The sequence below is a fragment of the Lampris incognitus genome, chromosome 11 (assembly GCF_029633865.1).
Source record: "Lampris incognitus isolate fLamInc1 chromosome 11, fLamInc1.hap2, whole genome shotgun sequence".
NCBI classification, from domain to species: Eukaryota; Metazoa; Chordata; class Actinopteri; order Lampriformes; family Lampridae; genus Lampris; species Lampris incognitus.
The window spans coordinates 15,008,010-15,024,285 of record NC_079221.1 but is presented as its reverse complement, the minus strand read 5'-3'; the positions used below and the strand labels follow the sequence as shown (position 1 = coordinate 15,024,285).

General features: G+C 46.7%; 1 protein-coding gene across 2 annotated transcripts in view; it reads left to right on the top strand.

The window, feature by feature from the left end:
* fgf14 (fibroblast growth factor 14) overlaps positions 1-16,276 on the top strand; it is a 186,966-nt gene that overhangs the window by 44,914 nt on the left and 125,776 nt on the right. The gene's annotated exons all lie outside the window — the stretch shown is intronic.

Below are 16,276 nucleotides of genomic sequence, written 5' to 3'. Positions count from 1 at the left end.
TGTTGACAGGTGATTCCAAACGTATTCAAAGGCTTTTGCAATAGAAAGTAGCATATGTCTATTCCAGGAAATATTTCAGTAGGCACAGACTTATATTGTAACACTGTTAGAAGACTAGACTAATACTTTATGTCTATGTCTGCGCAGATGAAGTGGATTATTAAACTGTTATAAAGAATCGTACTGACTACCAAACTTCTGCTGGAGGGAAAAATGCAGCCTCCGTTTATTCGGTAGTTTTGGGAGAAGAAAATGAACAGCGTCTCAGTGACGTAATCAATCCGCGCATGCAAGCGCAACACCGCCCACTTGTGGACAAACAAAGTCGTAAACAAAATAATAGTACACAGTAACACATAGTCATACAAATACACTGGTGTCATATCTCAACACTCCCACTTATGAATCATGAGCTTACTGTATACCTTTTCCTATTCATAGAACAAACTAAAAAAAAAACTTGGTATAACCCAGGTTATAATGATCGTTTTCCCTTCCTTTGACTCCTTGGAGTACACACAATGGTCTGATTGGTTTTGTGTAAAACCATCACCTGTCAAACACTCGTGTAACAGTAAGTTCCAACTGCGGCCAGACTGCTTGAGGCCATAGATTGACTTCTCTAGTTCACACACTAGTTTTTCTCCCTTCTCAATATAACCCTCAGGTTGTTCCATGTATATGTCATAGTCTATGGGGGCATGAAGATAGGCCGTCTTTACATCCATCTGGTGTAAAATCAAGTCATATTGAGCCGCATTCTGTAGAAGCACTCGAACACTTGTTAGGTTGGCTGTCGGCGAAAATGTCTCCCCATAATCCACCCCAGCTCTCTGGCTATATCCCTTTGCTACAAATCTAGCCTTGTACTTGTCGTGTCCGTCTATATCTGTCTTTATCGCATACACCCACCTTCCTCCCACTGTTTTCTTGCCCTCTGGCAATTTCGTAAGGGTGAATGTTTTGTTGTCTCTTAGAGACTCCATTTCCTCGTCAATTGCCCTGGACCACTTTTCTGACTCTGGCGATTCCATGGCCTCTTTAAAGGTCAGAGGGACATAATCTATAGTAGTGAGTGAACTGTCATCACTGTCGCCCTGACTATAGTCAATCAGGTATCTCGGAGGGTTGCGTTCCCTTTGGGGGTACCTCCCACTGGCTGAGGCTTGTGACGTCACCCTTGGGTGCTCCTCGTCATCATCCTCGGGCGCTGACTGTGTACCGTCAGTCTGTACATTTTTCTGTACTCTAGGCTGAGTTGCAGCTGTCTCAACAGACTTTCTCTCTCTTACCCAGTCTTCTGGGTGCAGACCTGGTGTCTGAGTCTCATTTTCACTAGTTGCCTTGTGTACAAACTTAACTAGTCTGTGTTTCTGTACTTTCTCTTGGTCAGGGTAGTAGACTAGGTAGGCCGGGCTGTTCTTGTCGTGTCCTACAAAACGCCCCCTCTCACATCTAGAATCTAACTTTCCCTTGTCCTGCTGGTAAGCATAGCATTCTGTCCCGAACTTTTGCATTCTAGCCATGTTGCACTTTTTTCCTGTCATTGCCGTGTATGGCGTAGTGCCTGTGTGCTTGTTGAAGCATCTGTTTCTGGTGTGGGCTGCCTCCCGTACGGCATAATGCCAGAGGCTCTTTGGTAGACCACTGTCTATTAGCATACACTTTGCCATCTCGAATAATGTGCGTCCTTCTCTCTCTGCAACGCATTTTTGATGGGGAGAGTATGGGCAGGACGTCTCATGTCTTATTTTGTTCCATCTCAACAGGGTTTGAAACTCCTTGCCTGTAAACTCAGTTCCATTATCCGACCTTATGCACTTCACTGTCCCATAGGGAGCTACATCTGCCAGAAATTTCTCGGTCGCTTGCACTGTGTCACTCTTTGTTTTTAAGAAATAAACACACACTGCCCCTGTGCACACATCTGTAAATGATTGCATGTACCTGAAACCATTAATGGACTCATTTGCCACAGAACCGGCTAAATCAGTGTTTACCAACTCCAATGGTGTCTTGGCTTTGGCTGCAGGTTTCCTGTTCCTGTTTTGGGTAAACTTCCCTTCTATGCATACTGCACACTCTTTGTCAGGTTTACACACTTTACCCTTTATATGCACACCATCAGTGATATCCTGTAGCTTTATGATATCGTCACAGTTGCAGTGGCCCATTATCTCATGCCAAGTTTCTATATCATGGCTCACATGGCACTTTTCAACAACACATTCAGTTTGCAAATAGTACATTTTCCCCTGTACAAAAATGTCAAACCTGGTACCATCCGGTGACATCAGGGCATCTCTGCCCTCTTCGAAGAACACACTGGCTCCGTGTGCTGTCGCAGACTTCACAGAGAAGAGCTCTTGGGGGTACGATGGAATATATAGTGCGTTCCGCAGTGTCACTCTACACCGTCGCCCCTCACTGTCGAGCAGACATACCGTAGCATCTCCCCTGCCCTGCACCACACCAAAGGTGCGCTTACCGTCCGCCAGCTCCATGCAGTGTTTCTCTGGCTCGAACGAGCTGTCAAAGCTCTTGAACTTCTTCTTATCATTGACTATGTGGGAAGAAGTCCCACAGTCCACAATCAATCCTGGTTTGAACTGTTGCCGTCGTCCTGGTCCTGCTGAGCTGGTCTCTCCAGCCTGCACCCTGAAGACGTAGTCCTCTTCTTCCGCAGCATTCCCCGGTCCCTGACCTCGACCTGCTCCGTGATCACCACCGCCGCCGCCACCTTGCTCGCGTGCACACCTGGCTCCATCAGCGCGGTCCTTCTTCTTGCACACTTTGTCCGTGTGACCCTTGACCCGGCAGAAGCTGCACCACACGCTGCGTGAACAGTCCGATTTCCGATGGCCTTTGTCACCGCATTGCCAGCACACCGTTTGTTCAACACCTCCCTCACAGCGTTTCACTGGCTTTTTCTTAGGCGCTGCGTGGGCCTTCATCACCCTCTCGGACGTCTCGTCCGATGCTGTAGCATTAGCTACATCTTCAGCCGCCTCAAAGTTTCTCAATTTGGCCTTAAATTGTCCCAATGTCAACTCACTGTCGCCATGTGTCACCATTAGAGTGAATGGCTTATATCTCTCGGGTAACCCCCTCATCACCATGGCCATCATTAGTCCCTCACTCGGTGCTTCTCCCGCCCCTTTGAGAGCCGTAATGATTTGTTCAGCTCGGATAATGTATTCGGTTATCGTCTCATTATCAGCTTTCTTTAGCCCAGTCAATGTTACATACAGAGTGACAATCCGGGGTCTGCCCTTACCAATGTAATGTTCCCGCAACACCCGTAGACTCTCTCTACCTTTGTTCTTTGTTTCTCTGAAGATCAATCCCAAGCTTGTGTTTGTCCAATAAAGGCGCCAATGCGCAGTAGGCGTCCGCGTTCCGCTCCTCGTCTAGGGCCTGCTCTTCCACTGTCAAAGGTCCCACGGGCTCGGTAAGAATGGTGGTTTTCAACCCCACACCATGCATGCAACAGAGCATTCGCTCTTCCCACAGTTCATACTCATCGGCCTGTCCGTTGAATGTGGGCCACCTGCTCTTCTTCCGCTCCATCTCCCTCGGTAGCGTTAGCTTAGCTTAGCGTTCCGTTAGCTTCCCGATAGCCTCTCTCGATGCTAACTAGCTTCACACTTGCTAATTTGCTACTCCGTGCTAACCTGCGCGCATCCCGCCATCCGAGGTTATCACACTTCGTGTACTTCTTTTATCAAACTACTAAATAATCCAACGTTATCTGGGCCCATAACCTGTTAGATGACTAGACTAATACTTTATGTCTATCTCTGCGCAGATGAAGTGGATTATTAAACCGTTATAAAAAATCGTACCGACTACCGAACTTCTGCTAGAGGGAAAAATGCAGCCTCCGTTTATTCGGTAGTTTTGGGAGAAGAAGAAAATGAACAGCGTCTCAGTGACGTAATCAATCCGCGCATGCAAGCGCAACACCGCCCACTTGTGGACAAACAAAGTCGTAAACAAAATAATAGTACACAGTAACACAGTCTGGTGTCATATCTCAACAAACACGCCATCAGCATGGCTTCAATAGTAACAAGCAGCCTATCAGTGGGGTCAATTTACATCCATCCATCCATCCATCCATCCATTATCCAAGCCGTTTATCCCAATCGGGGTCGCGGGGAAGCTGGAGCCAATCCCAGCAGTCACTGGGCGGCGGGCGGGGAGACACCCTGGACAGGCCGCCAGTCGACCCCAACGCCAACACATACACACCTAGGGGTGTAGGGTGTACCTAGGGGCTTACAAAATGACAAATAAAAGCAGTAGCCTTAACATGTAGCCTAATTATAGCCTAGCCTATAATTATAGGCTAGGCTAAAATTATATAATAAGTAATCATATAATGAATATCCATCCACTATACAAATTCCTTATCCTGCTCTCGCGGTCGCGGGGATGCTGGAGCCTATCCCAGCAGTCATTTTAAGTAAACCTTCATTAAGACATGAACTCCGTCTCTCTTCTTCCTCTGTTTTATTGGCGAATTGCAACCAATTGGATCATTATCGCCACCTACTGTTACATTAAAGAGTCCTTAATATCCTTCCCATCAGGCCAGTATCCAGTCCTCCTTCCCATCAGGCCAGCATCCTTAAGAAAGGTGAAGATATAATTAAGTACATCATTCCCAGTGTTCCTTGTGAAAGTTGAGTTTAGGTCCTGATGTGTCCAGCAAAACTCGGACCACGACTTTGAATCAAACTGTGTTTATTGCTGCCACAGTAAACGTTATACAAACGTACAGTATAGTATCAACAATGTCTTGTGTTACTGCCGTAAACCGACTGCCGTAAACCGGCTGTAGTAAGACTTAAAGCTGCAGTGTCCTACACTACAGTCACACTGTTGTGACTTATACACAACAGGTCCATTTGCATATTTCCTTTTTGTTCCAATATAGTTTGTAGTATGAATCTCTCTCTTGCATATGTTGGGCAAATAGAAAATAAACTGCCTCATTCTCACTGTCTGTCTGCCTTTGGCTTTGTCTGTCTGTCTCTCTCTATGTCTCTGTCTCTGTCTCTCTCTGTCTCTCTCTCTCTCTCACACACACACACACACACACACACACACACACACACACACACACACACACACACACACACACACACACACAAGCCTCTTTCTGACCAAAAACAGAGTTTTGGCAGTGTAAGTAAAAGCTATGGACACCACTTAGGGGGGGGGGGGACTTGTAGGTGAAGCCTCAACACTCTAAAACACATGCATTGACCAAAACCACAATCCCAAATTGATGATAAAGCTGCTTGCGTGCGTGCATGTGTGTGTGTGTGTGTGAGAGAGAGAGAGAGAGAGATAGAGAGAGAGAGAGAGAGAGAGAGAGAGAGAGAGAGAGAGAGAGAGAGAGAGAGAGAGAGAGAGAGAGAGAAGGTGGACTAGTAATGCAGAGCCTGGCCTACTGCACGCAATGTTTCTGTAAGTTATTTATAACTTACTCAGAGCGCTGCTTTGTCCCTTTTTGACCCGCCTGCCCCACCTGTGATATTTTCTCGTCAGCCTACCCAAACCCACCCGGATCCCGCGGGTTGGTTATGACAGTGGCGTGTCCGTCTTACGCACACCCCTTCAATTAAAGTGTTACCCTGCCCTGCACTGATATCTATGGAAGCCCATTTCCGCCAGTATGTCGACCGTTTCTGAAGAACGCCGACCCTTAATAACCACCTGGAAACTGACAATTTCTAGTCCCTGTTGGGTCAGCCAGCCAACTTGAGCCGATGCTTTCTAGAGATCATGGGATTTATCAAACTCAATAAATACTACACATACAAACACAAAACTGCCTTGCTAGCTCAAGCTTGTTGTAACTAAGATATCTGCTTACAGAACTCAGCGCCAAGCGCCCCGTCCTGACCGCATCACTGTCGTGTCCAAAGGAATTGAATCAAGTGCAGCTGGACTTGGTATATATCCGTGAAGACGCTTCACCTCTCATCTAAGAGGCTTCATCAGTTCTTGCCTTTCTGACTAGACCAAGCTAGTCTGACTTGTTGGTGATGAGACTCAGATATATATCCGCTTTGGAGTCGTTATCAGAGCTAATGATGTCCATGGCTCTTTGTGTTCCGATGTTAAGCAGCGACGGTCATTGGGGGTGTTAGTTTCGACTTCGTTAGTGCCCCATTCAGTGGTCATGAGAGTCGTTGGAGCCGTTAGTGACCGACTGTTGTTCTTGGAGGCTAGGCTTCTTGAGTCTCCTGGGTAGAGATGAAAGGACGGCATTGTAAGTGGGAGATAGGTGGTGTTGCAGACCTCCTCCTCTGTTGAGGGATGGTTTTTCCAGTTTTGCATAGATGGTTTCCTTCACCCCTCTTTCAAGCCATCTATCTTCTCTGTCCAAAATGTGTACGTTGCTGTCCTGGAAGGAGTGTGTCTTCTCCTTTAGGTGTAGATAGACTGCTGAGTCTTGTCCTGAGGAGTTTGGCCTTCTGTGTTGGGCCATCCGTTTGTGTACTGGTTGTTTGGTTTCTCCTATGTATAGGTCAGTGCAATCCTCATTGCATTGTACAGCATACACCAGATTGCTTTTCCGGGTGTGTGGTACATGGTCTTTGGGATGAACCCGTCTTTGTCAGAGTGTGTTGCTGGGTTTGAAGTATACCGGGATGCGGTGTTTGTTAAAAATTCTCCTGAGTTTCTCAGAGACCCCAGAAACATACGGGATGACTATGTTATTCCTTCTGTTCCTTTCCTCCTCATCGCTCACCCGGTTGGTCTTTCTGGAATGTGTTGCACTTTTCACAAAGGTCCAACTGGGGTAGCCGCAGGTTTTTAAAGCTCCCCTCAGGTGTTTGTGTTCTTCCCGTTGGGCCTGAGTGCTGCTGGGCACATTGTCGGCTCTGTGTTGCAGTTCTGATGACGCCCAGTTTGTGTTCCAGAGGGTGGTGTGAGTCGAAAAGTAGATATTGGTCTGTGTGTGTAGGTTTCCTGTAAGACAGGAAGGGGAAGACAGGAGCCTCCACATTGGGGTTTACATGAAACCTACACACACAGACCAATATCTACTACTATCTCACAATTTTGACTTTTTATCTCATAATTTTGACTTACCGTAAGCATTTTATTTATTTGTTTATTTATTTACTAACGGAAATGAGCTTCCATAGATATCAGATCAGTGGGGAAGTGCGAAAATTTTGCAGTTGGGTCATTTTTCAAGCTTCCTACATGGGACTGTACTGTCACTCACAAATAGTCGTATACGCGAAGTTCTGTTGACATTGTGAATATCGGTTTTTCTTAAACGCTTGTTATAACAATCCAATGACATATTCCTTTGCTTCACTGTTAAATTAAGATCTTCCAAATTATGTTTTTTCATGACTATTTGCAAAGATATACACATTATGAGTGTCTTTCCCCCGCACCGGTAGCCACGTTACATGCATGGATGTGATGTATAATACACCCATGGTTCCATGTAACACTGCCTCAGTTTGCAAAGCATTCTGGGAATTTTCTTCTACCACTCCGTTTGGAGTCTAGATCTGAAAACATTTCGTTGGGAGGGCCATTTGGAGGTCTAGATGACCACTAACCCTCGAGCCCCAAAAGATACTGGACACACTACCCTGTGGAGCCATGCGCAAAACGGAGGGGTTTGGCCAAGAGGGAGAATTGGGATTGGGAGTTTGTGGCGTTTGCTGACAAAAATTTGATTTAATTTTTTCCTGGAGTTTTTAAAATATTCCTGTGTAGAACTGAATGGGATACCGTGCAAAGCAATGTAGACGCGAAATCGATTTTTAAGTGGCAATAGTGCTACAACGCCTCTCCGAAGTGTAGATGGCGTGACCACAGGTGTCGCTCCTCATATTAACATTAGGTTTGGCCTAAACAACAAGCGTATCTCGGTATTCTCATTGTGGACGGGAGGTCCAGAGGCTTCTTGGTTTACAAGACAGTGAACCAAGAAGCCTCCTCAAAATAATGAATGGCTGCCTGCCATCGCTACTGTCCATGAAGATGGTCCACCACGCGCCATCAGTGTGCCTTCCTGTCAGTGTGTGGGGTTGACCCATACACTGAAACAAAATATTTCACGCGCCCACACGCAGACTCACTCACACACGCAGGGGGCTCCATGCAAGACCGTTTTCAGTGTGTCCAGAAGTCAGATCATTGCAACAGGAAGGTCTAGATTTAAAACTCAACCTGCCTTCCTGTTACACTACAACAACAACTTTGAGTGCTCTGAAATGATTTTACCTGCACACAATCAGATACGGCAGGGTGGCGCAGTGGTTAGCATGGTCGCCTCACAGCAACAAGGTGCTGGGTTCGAACCCTGGGGTAGTCCAACCTTCGGGGTCGTCCCGGGTCGTCCACTGTGTGGAGTTTGCATGTACTCCTCGTGTCTGCGTGGGTTTCCTCTGGTTTCCTCCCACAGCCCAAAGACATGTAAGTCTGGTGAATCGGCCGTACTAACTTGCCCCTAGGTGTGTGTGTGTGTGTGTGTGTGTGTGTGTGTGTGTGTGTGTGTGTGTGTGTGTGTGTGTGTGTGTGTGTGATGGCCTGGCGGCCTGTCCCGGGTGTCTCCCCGCCTGCCTCCCAATGACTGCTGGGATAGGCTCCAGCATGCCCGTGACCCTGAGAGCAGGATAAGCGGTTTGGATAATGGATGGATGGACAATCAGATACACACAAGCGTGCAAGCAGCCTGCATCCCGCTGTGTGTGAAGGAGGTGAGGCGTGAGCATTTTCAGTATGTATGTGTTCAGTGTTTTCACCCTAATTGGCCTCCCATACATGACACTTAGAGCATCTTCAACAGGGTGACATAAAGCGACAAAGTCCTTTACCCCATCATATCACACACACACACACACACACACACACACACACACACACACACACACACACACACACACACACACACACACACACACACACACACACACACACACACACACTTTTCCCACTTTGTGCTCAAGCAGTCATCATGTCTTTTCCCACATGGCAGTCAAGTCGAGTCTAGACTTGTTTGGACCAGGGGGATATTAGTAGGTGTTATTGAATATGGGTCAATAATTGTGTGTGTTTGTGTGTGTGTGTGTGTGTGTGTGTGTGTGTGTGTGTGTGTGTGTGTGTGTGTGTGTGTGTGTGTGTGTGTGCGTGACCGACAGATACTAACTGAGGCAGTGTGGATGGTGTTGGATTTATGTTGTTCTTGTTCAGTTTCCCCCTCTCAGCCTCCCTCCCAGCTGCCGCCTGTAAGTTTAATTGTGTTGATCAGTGTATTTTCTCCTCGCCGTAGATGTTCACTTATGCCCCCCTCACCCCCCCCCCCACCCCAACTTCCATATGGAACTGCCGTCACAGCATGCACTTACTGCAGTGTAGAAATAAACCTTTTCAAAGTGTTCAAAACAGACATGAAATATGAACCAGCCTTTATATTACAGCACTCACGGCTGGAGTTTAAGCAAGGCTTGTTAGGGTGTGTGTGTGTGTGTGTGTGTGTGTGTGTGGTTGGTGGGTACAGTAGGATGCAATATGGTGGTTGTTGCATGCACTCTGTCTTGTTAAATTAATAATGGCGTTCACCCCCTTCTCTAAACATGGAACAGGAAGCACTTTGCCTGCCTACGGAGGGCATGGGACCAGAGCAGAGATGGGGCCAGCTCTTATGTAACAGATAGGAAGTGATGTGAAGGACCCGTTTTGTGGAGTTTAGGTCCACTTATATCCGGTACATGGTCAGATGACTTCACACTGGAGTAGTGGGAGAAGCACGTGTATAGGTAGGCCAAGTGTGCGTCAAGTGTTTGTGTGCTTGTTATTTGAACCAGCTTGTACAGCCATTAAATCAGTTGCCGACAGGCCCCCATCGATCCCGTGAAGCATCCCATTCATTGGCTCACATACCAGCTGTCAGTCTCCGATATGCTGTGCTGTCATTGGCTTGCTGTCGACGTCAGTTGGAAGTATGAACAGGATGTGACCCAAGAGACATCTGGCTTTTTGGCAAAGGTCAAACTTATTTATTCAACTGGCTTTTTAATGGAAACGGAAGGTATCAGAGAAACTACCCTTTGAATTGTGGATGAGATCAGCCGGCGTCGGATGGTGTACTACACCTCTCCTGCAAGACAGCCACATCTTCCCTGTTCAACCTCGGTAGCATCCATACATGCAGGTGTATGTGGAGCGAACACGTTGAGGCGGTGCTGTGTCCACATGTCTGGTGAGATGCAGTTGGTTTTTGGTGTGTGAGTGGTGTTTGTTGTACACTCTTAAGGGGATTTGTCCACATTATTTTATTAAGCTTGTTTTATTTCTCAGTGCTCATGTGTTGTTTCTTCAGCAGCATCTCCTATTCCCATTTGAAATCTTACGTTCCCAGTTAATGGTCTCTCATTTCTGACCTGCTGGACCAACACAGTAGTCAGAGGAAACTTTACAACGAGAGAACGGGTACAGATAACCAAATACGATGCTATCTTGGGGATTTAAAAAAATATATATATATATTTTGCAAAACAAATGTGATTTCTGTTTACTTCAGGTCTCACTCCTGGCGCGTTGGAGTAAAGACATGGGATACGGGCACATGAGGATGTTGCACAACTTGCAGAAGTTTTGTTTGAGTCCTCTGTTCTAACTTGTCGGATGATTCCCAGGAAATTCTCTTCACCTCATCCAAATCAGACCAAACAAGATGGTGGTTCGATATCACAGAAAGTTGAATCAGTTCATCTGGACACAATGTTTATTGAGAGAAACGTTTCATCGCTCATCTAAGTGACCTCTTCAGTCTCAGCTGACTGCAGGTGTCCCCACCCTTATAAACAATACAGTGTCATAACGACCGAACCCAACGACCATTTTCATGTGCAAATATGGGTGTGACCATTAACTAGAGTTACAATGCTTATGTGTACTGTTCACAGAGGAAGTGGGGGTGTTTTCAATCACAGCATTGTAAGATGGTGACAGATGTACTCTTAGCCCCCCCCCCGCCCCCGGTTCGGGGATGGTCGTTCCCTCTTCACATAGATGGCCTCTTTGACTCCCCATTCAAACCAGTGTTCCTCCCTATCAAGGATGTGCACATCCTCATCCTTGAAAGAGTCGCCACTGGTCAGTAGATGGGTGTAGACTGTGGAGACCTGGCCTGACGTGTTAGCTCTCCTGTGTAGTGCCATCTTCTTGGCCAGCGTCTGTTTGGTTTCCCCAATGTACAAGTCACGGCGATCCTCCTGGCTCTTAACAGCGTGCACTATATTGCTCTGTTTGTGCCGGGGGACCCGATCCTTAGGGTGGACCGATTTCTGTTTTGGGGTTTGAAAGCAACTGAGATGCGTTTGGACCTTGGGGTCATCCCAGGTCGTCCTCTGTGTGGCGTTTGCATGTTCTCCCTGTGTTTTTCTCCACGCGCTCCGGTTTCACCCGCCATCAAAAGGACATGCATGTTAGGGTTAATAGTCCTGTCTGTGCCCTTGACCGAGGCATGGCAAGACGAATTGGAGTTGGTCCCCGGGTGCTGCTGCTGCCCATTGCTCCTAGCTGCACAGCTAGGATGGGTTAAATGCAGCACATAATTTCCCAACAGGGATCATTAAAGTATATCAAAATAAAAAATAAAAAATCGCCGACTTAATCATACAAACAATAGGCCATTATGGCACAGACATTTTGGTTCGATAGTACTGTACTGTCTGTCTGGTATGGTAGAGAATAAAACTAAAACTACACTAAGATCACAAGCAAGCAAATATCCTTTTTAGGACCTCCTATCACTTAAATGGTAAAGAAAATTGCAAATCCCTGAATCTCCAAATCCTGCAAAATTTACTAGTATGTGATGTGACGGTTGGTGTCTGGTAGGACTTTACCAGGAAAAATGACAGGGTGCATAGCGTTTTCCATCTTCGTCATAGCAGCCAAACGAGGAAGAAGAAGGCAGGTAGTGTTGAGTGTGAAGAAGAAGTGAAGGTGTTGTGTCGAACCTGCAGATATGACAGAACAAGCTGGTAGAAGACCCTTACCAACAGATAGTACAACATCAATAAGTGAAACTCAGCTTCAACTGGCAGTGTTTGGCGGTGGGGAAGGTGCTGACTCAACAATGTCCTTCCCTTGTTTCCGGATGTATTAATTAAAGAAATACTGTCAGCATCCATGCTGAATTAATTTTAACTGTTTGTTGATGGCAAGGCCATATCCAATCTGAATCAAATCCAGGTTTTCATTATGTGTCACAGTATAGACGAAAGTTTGGCTCGGGCATCTGATTCATCACCACTGTATGCTGCTGTACTGAAGGTTTATTCAGTCCATGAACAATATGATTCAGATTCAGACAACTTTATTTATCCCAGAAGGGCAATTCAGTATGCACTATGCACATCCAGCTGGGATGGTCTTTAACAACATAGTTCAGAAATGTTGAAGTCTATTTTCTACTCACCACTGATGTCGTCGATTGGTAGATTTCATTCCCATGTTCATCTATCTTGTACCTCATACTGGACACACGGCTCCTGCTAGCCAGATCCACTGCAGTGCAAGTCAACAGGGATGAATAGATAACTATCATTCAGCTCAGAAAAGCTCTCCACACCTCACCTAAAGCCAGCGCAATGCCACAGCGGCCTACCAGCGGCCTCTCACGGTGAATTCAAGTGGGTAATTCTAAATGTTAAAGTCATTTTATTGTTAAATCCCCTTCTGTTTGCCGGACTTATGATATTTGAGATTTTGAGATACTTTATTGATCCCTATAGGGAAATTACACTCTGCATTTAACCCATCCTAGCTGTGTAGCTAGGAGCGGTGGGCAGCCACCGTGCAGCACTCAGGGACCCAGGGACACAGACATGGGTATTAACCCTAACATTCATGTCGTTTTGATGGTGGGGGCACCCGGAGAAAACCCACCACAGATACGGGGAGAACATGCAAATGCCACATAGAGGATGACCTCTGATGACCCCCAAGGTTAGACAACCCCAGGGTTCAAACCCAGGACAGGCTGTTGTGTTGCTCTAAAGCCCACTGAGGCTAATTTGGGATATTGGGCTATATAAATAAAATTGACTTGACCTTCTTGCTGTGGGGCGACAGTGCTAACCACTGGGCCACCCTGCCACCATTTGCTGTGGATGCCAGAATGACACTTGGACTGCCATGAGCCTTGGCTATATCTCATTTACGCGTCTCAGTGGAAGTCTATGGAAACTATATGACCACGACATAGTTTTAAGTGGAACATCCTGGAAAAACACAGGCATGCGCCATTCTGTATTTCTGTTCTTCTGCATTGTTTTTCTCTAACATGGGGTGTATGTGATGAGCTAGAATGATTGTTTTCATGCGGGCACTTCCCACAACCCAACTAGTGAATACCAGCAAGCAGCTCTCTGCAGCACACATTAAAGAACTGAATGAGAATCATCCATCTGTCCCTGTTGACTTGTATTGCACTGTGTCCAGTCGGAAGTACAGGTTGTGTGAGTGTGAAAATGAAATCTATCAATCAACAATACTAGCGGTGAGTGCAAAAGAGGAAAAGATTTTAGAAATGCCAACCCATCACTTTAACTTCACCTTATCCAACCAGAACGTGGTACTTCTAGAGGTTTGGGTGGGTAAAAACTCCCAGTTACAGTAACTACAGTAAATAAGGCAAGATGCCCCCCATCCCACCCCAATACCTCAGAGTAACTGCATTACAGCTGTTGTTGGACTTTGTGTATGTGTGTGTGTGTATATATGAATGTGGGCAAAACAACCAGAGAGTGAGGAGGAAGGCTATCGGTGGATGTCTTCAGGAGTCTAAATGAATGCGCAGGCCCTTTGTGTGTGCTCCCATGTCAACAATGCATGTGTCTTTGGATTTACTTGTACATTGCGTGCCGTGCATTCGTTTGAAGGGAGCGCGTTTGTGTGTTTATGTGAGTGCTGTGTGAGCTATGTTGGTTGGGAGGCTCTCACATCAGATATAAATGGCATTCATCGTGGTTGGAGCGCCGAGTCTCCAATCAATCTGCTCCAGTGCAGATTCTGCCCACAGCCAAGCCACTCCACCGCTATCTGCCAGAACATAGTACCTCCCTGTGTGTGTGTGTGTGTGTGTGTGTGTGTGTGTGTGTGTGTGTGTGTGTGTGTGTGTGTGTGTGTGTGTGTGTGTGTGATGGATCTATATTCATATGTGTTTGCATGTGCTTGTATGTGCTCACTATATGTATGTATGATACATATGAGTGGGTCTCGGTCTTTGCGTATGTGTGCGTGTGTTTATTCGTACACGCGTGTGAGTACTACTTATACACTGCATTCCTATATATTTTTGTGCGCTCCTTATGGCCCCCCAACCACCATTATCACCCATACCCTAGCCCCCCCCCCCTCTCTCTCTCTCTCTCTCTCTCTCTCTCTGACTCTTAGTGTCACCCCCCCCCTCCCATTTGGTGCATATGGAAACTCTAACAATAGCCGTGTCACCTGATGGGGCTGATAATATTGTATTGATGCCAGGCCTGCAGTGCCCTGTGTGTGTGTGGGGGGGGATGTATGCTGTGAAGAGAGTGACTGACTGCTTGCTGTCTGCGTTTATGTGCAAAACGTGTGTGTGTGTGTGTGTGTATCAGTATGCTGTTGACATCCAGAGTCCTGTTCCGTTGGAGCTTAAGTCACCCAGGGGGAGGGCAGACAGACACAACTTCTACTTCTCTCTCTCTCTCTCTCTCTCTCTCTCTCTCTCCTCTCTCTCTCTCTCTCTCTCTCTCTCTCTCTCTCTCTCTCTCTCTCTCTCTCTCTCTCTCTCTCCTTTAACCTCTACTTCTTTCTCTCTTTCTCATGCCGCTGTTCACTACTGTTCCTCTTCTTTCTGGACTACCTGTAATTGCTCTATTTTCCTCCAGCTCCCACCAACACAAATCGTTCTCTGCCTCCGTCTCTCCCTGCCGTCCTTCCTCCCTCCCCTTGCTCAGTCATGCCTCTGCACCCGTTCGTTTTCTACTCTTCTTTCTTCTCTCTGAATCACGCGTCGATATCTTTGTGTACACTTAACCTTTCTGTGTTGGGCCGGTGTCTCTCATCTTCCTCCACTGATCGCACACTGCAGCCTCTGTGAGGACACGTGTGGTTTATTCAGCGCAAAAGAGTGTGTGTGTGCTCGCCCGCCACACACACTGAGAGAGAGAGAGAGAGAGAGAGAGAGAGAGAGAGAGAGAGAGAGAGAGAGAGAGAGAGAGAATGAGAGAGAGAGAGAGACTGTATTGTTAACACTGCAATCTGTTATCATCTGTTTGTTCTTGTTGCAGTTTGTTGTACCTTGTTGTCTTCTGCTTTGACAACGTATAGAATCACTGTAGCATCATGCCAATAAGGCATCGCTGAGCTGAGACAGAGCGAGAAAGAGAGAGAGACCTCTGGCTCCACCAACCCAAGGCTCTCTTTTCCACATTAAACAAACTTCTCAGACCCAGTGACAATACCTCCAGTTCCTTCACAGTTAACAAGTGCAGCTTTCCTTTCATTTTTCCAAACTAAAATGGACACTAGCTACACAGCAAGTGGACCCCCACCCTCTTTACCACTCAGCCCCTGTCAGCGTTCTCCCTTGTGCCCCCAATGGAGCTGTCCAACCTTACGGTGGGAAGCTCCACTTGTCTTTTGGAGCCCAGCCTATCCAATCCTGTTAACTGTCTCCCAGCTATCTCCTCACTCATCACAGAAATCATTAACTCCTCCTTCAGCTCTGGCTCAGTCCCCCATACGCTTAAACTGGCTGCTGTCACCCCCATCCTCAAAAAAAAAATGGACTCAACCTTGATATGAGCAGCTTCCATCCCATCTCCAGTCTCCCCTTTCTATCAGGAATACTGGAACATGTTGTCGCCTCCCAACTCAAAACTCGCCTCATGTCCAACAACCTGTTCAAACCGTTTCCATCTGGTTTCCGCTCACAGCGCAGCACAGAAACAACCTTCCTTAAAGTCCCCGATGACCTCTTCCTCTCCTCAGACTCTGACCATCTCAGCATTCTCATCCTCCCCCAACCTCGCTACAGCTTTTGACACCATCAACCACACCATTCTTCTCTCCCACCTTGAATCCTCCCTCAAAATCGCAGGTACTGCCCTCTCCTGGCTAAAGTCATATCTGACAAACAGACAACAGTTCATCAGCATCAAAAACTTCACCTCCTTCACCATGAAATGTAAGCCAGCAACATCAGCAAAGACATAACACACCCAGGTCACCA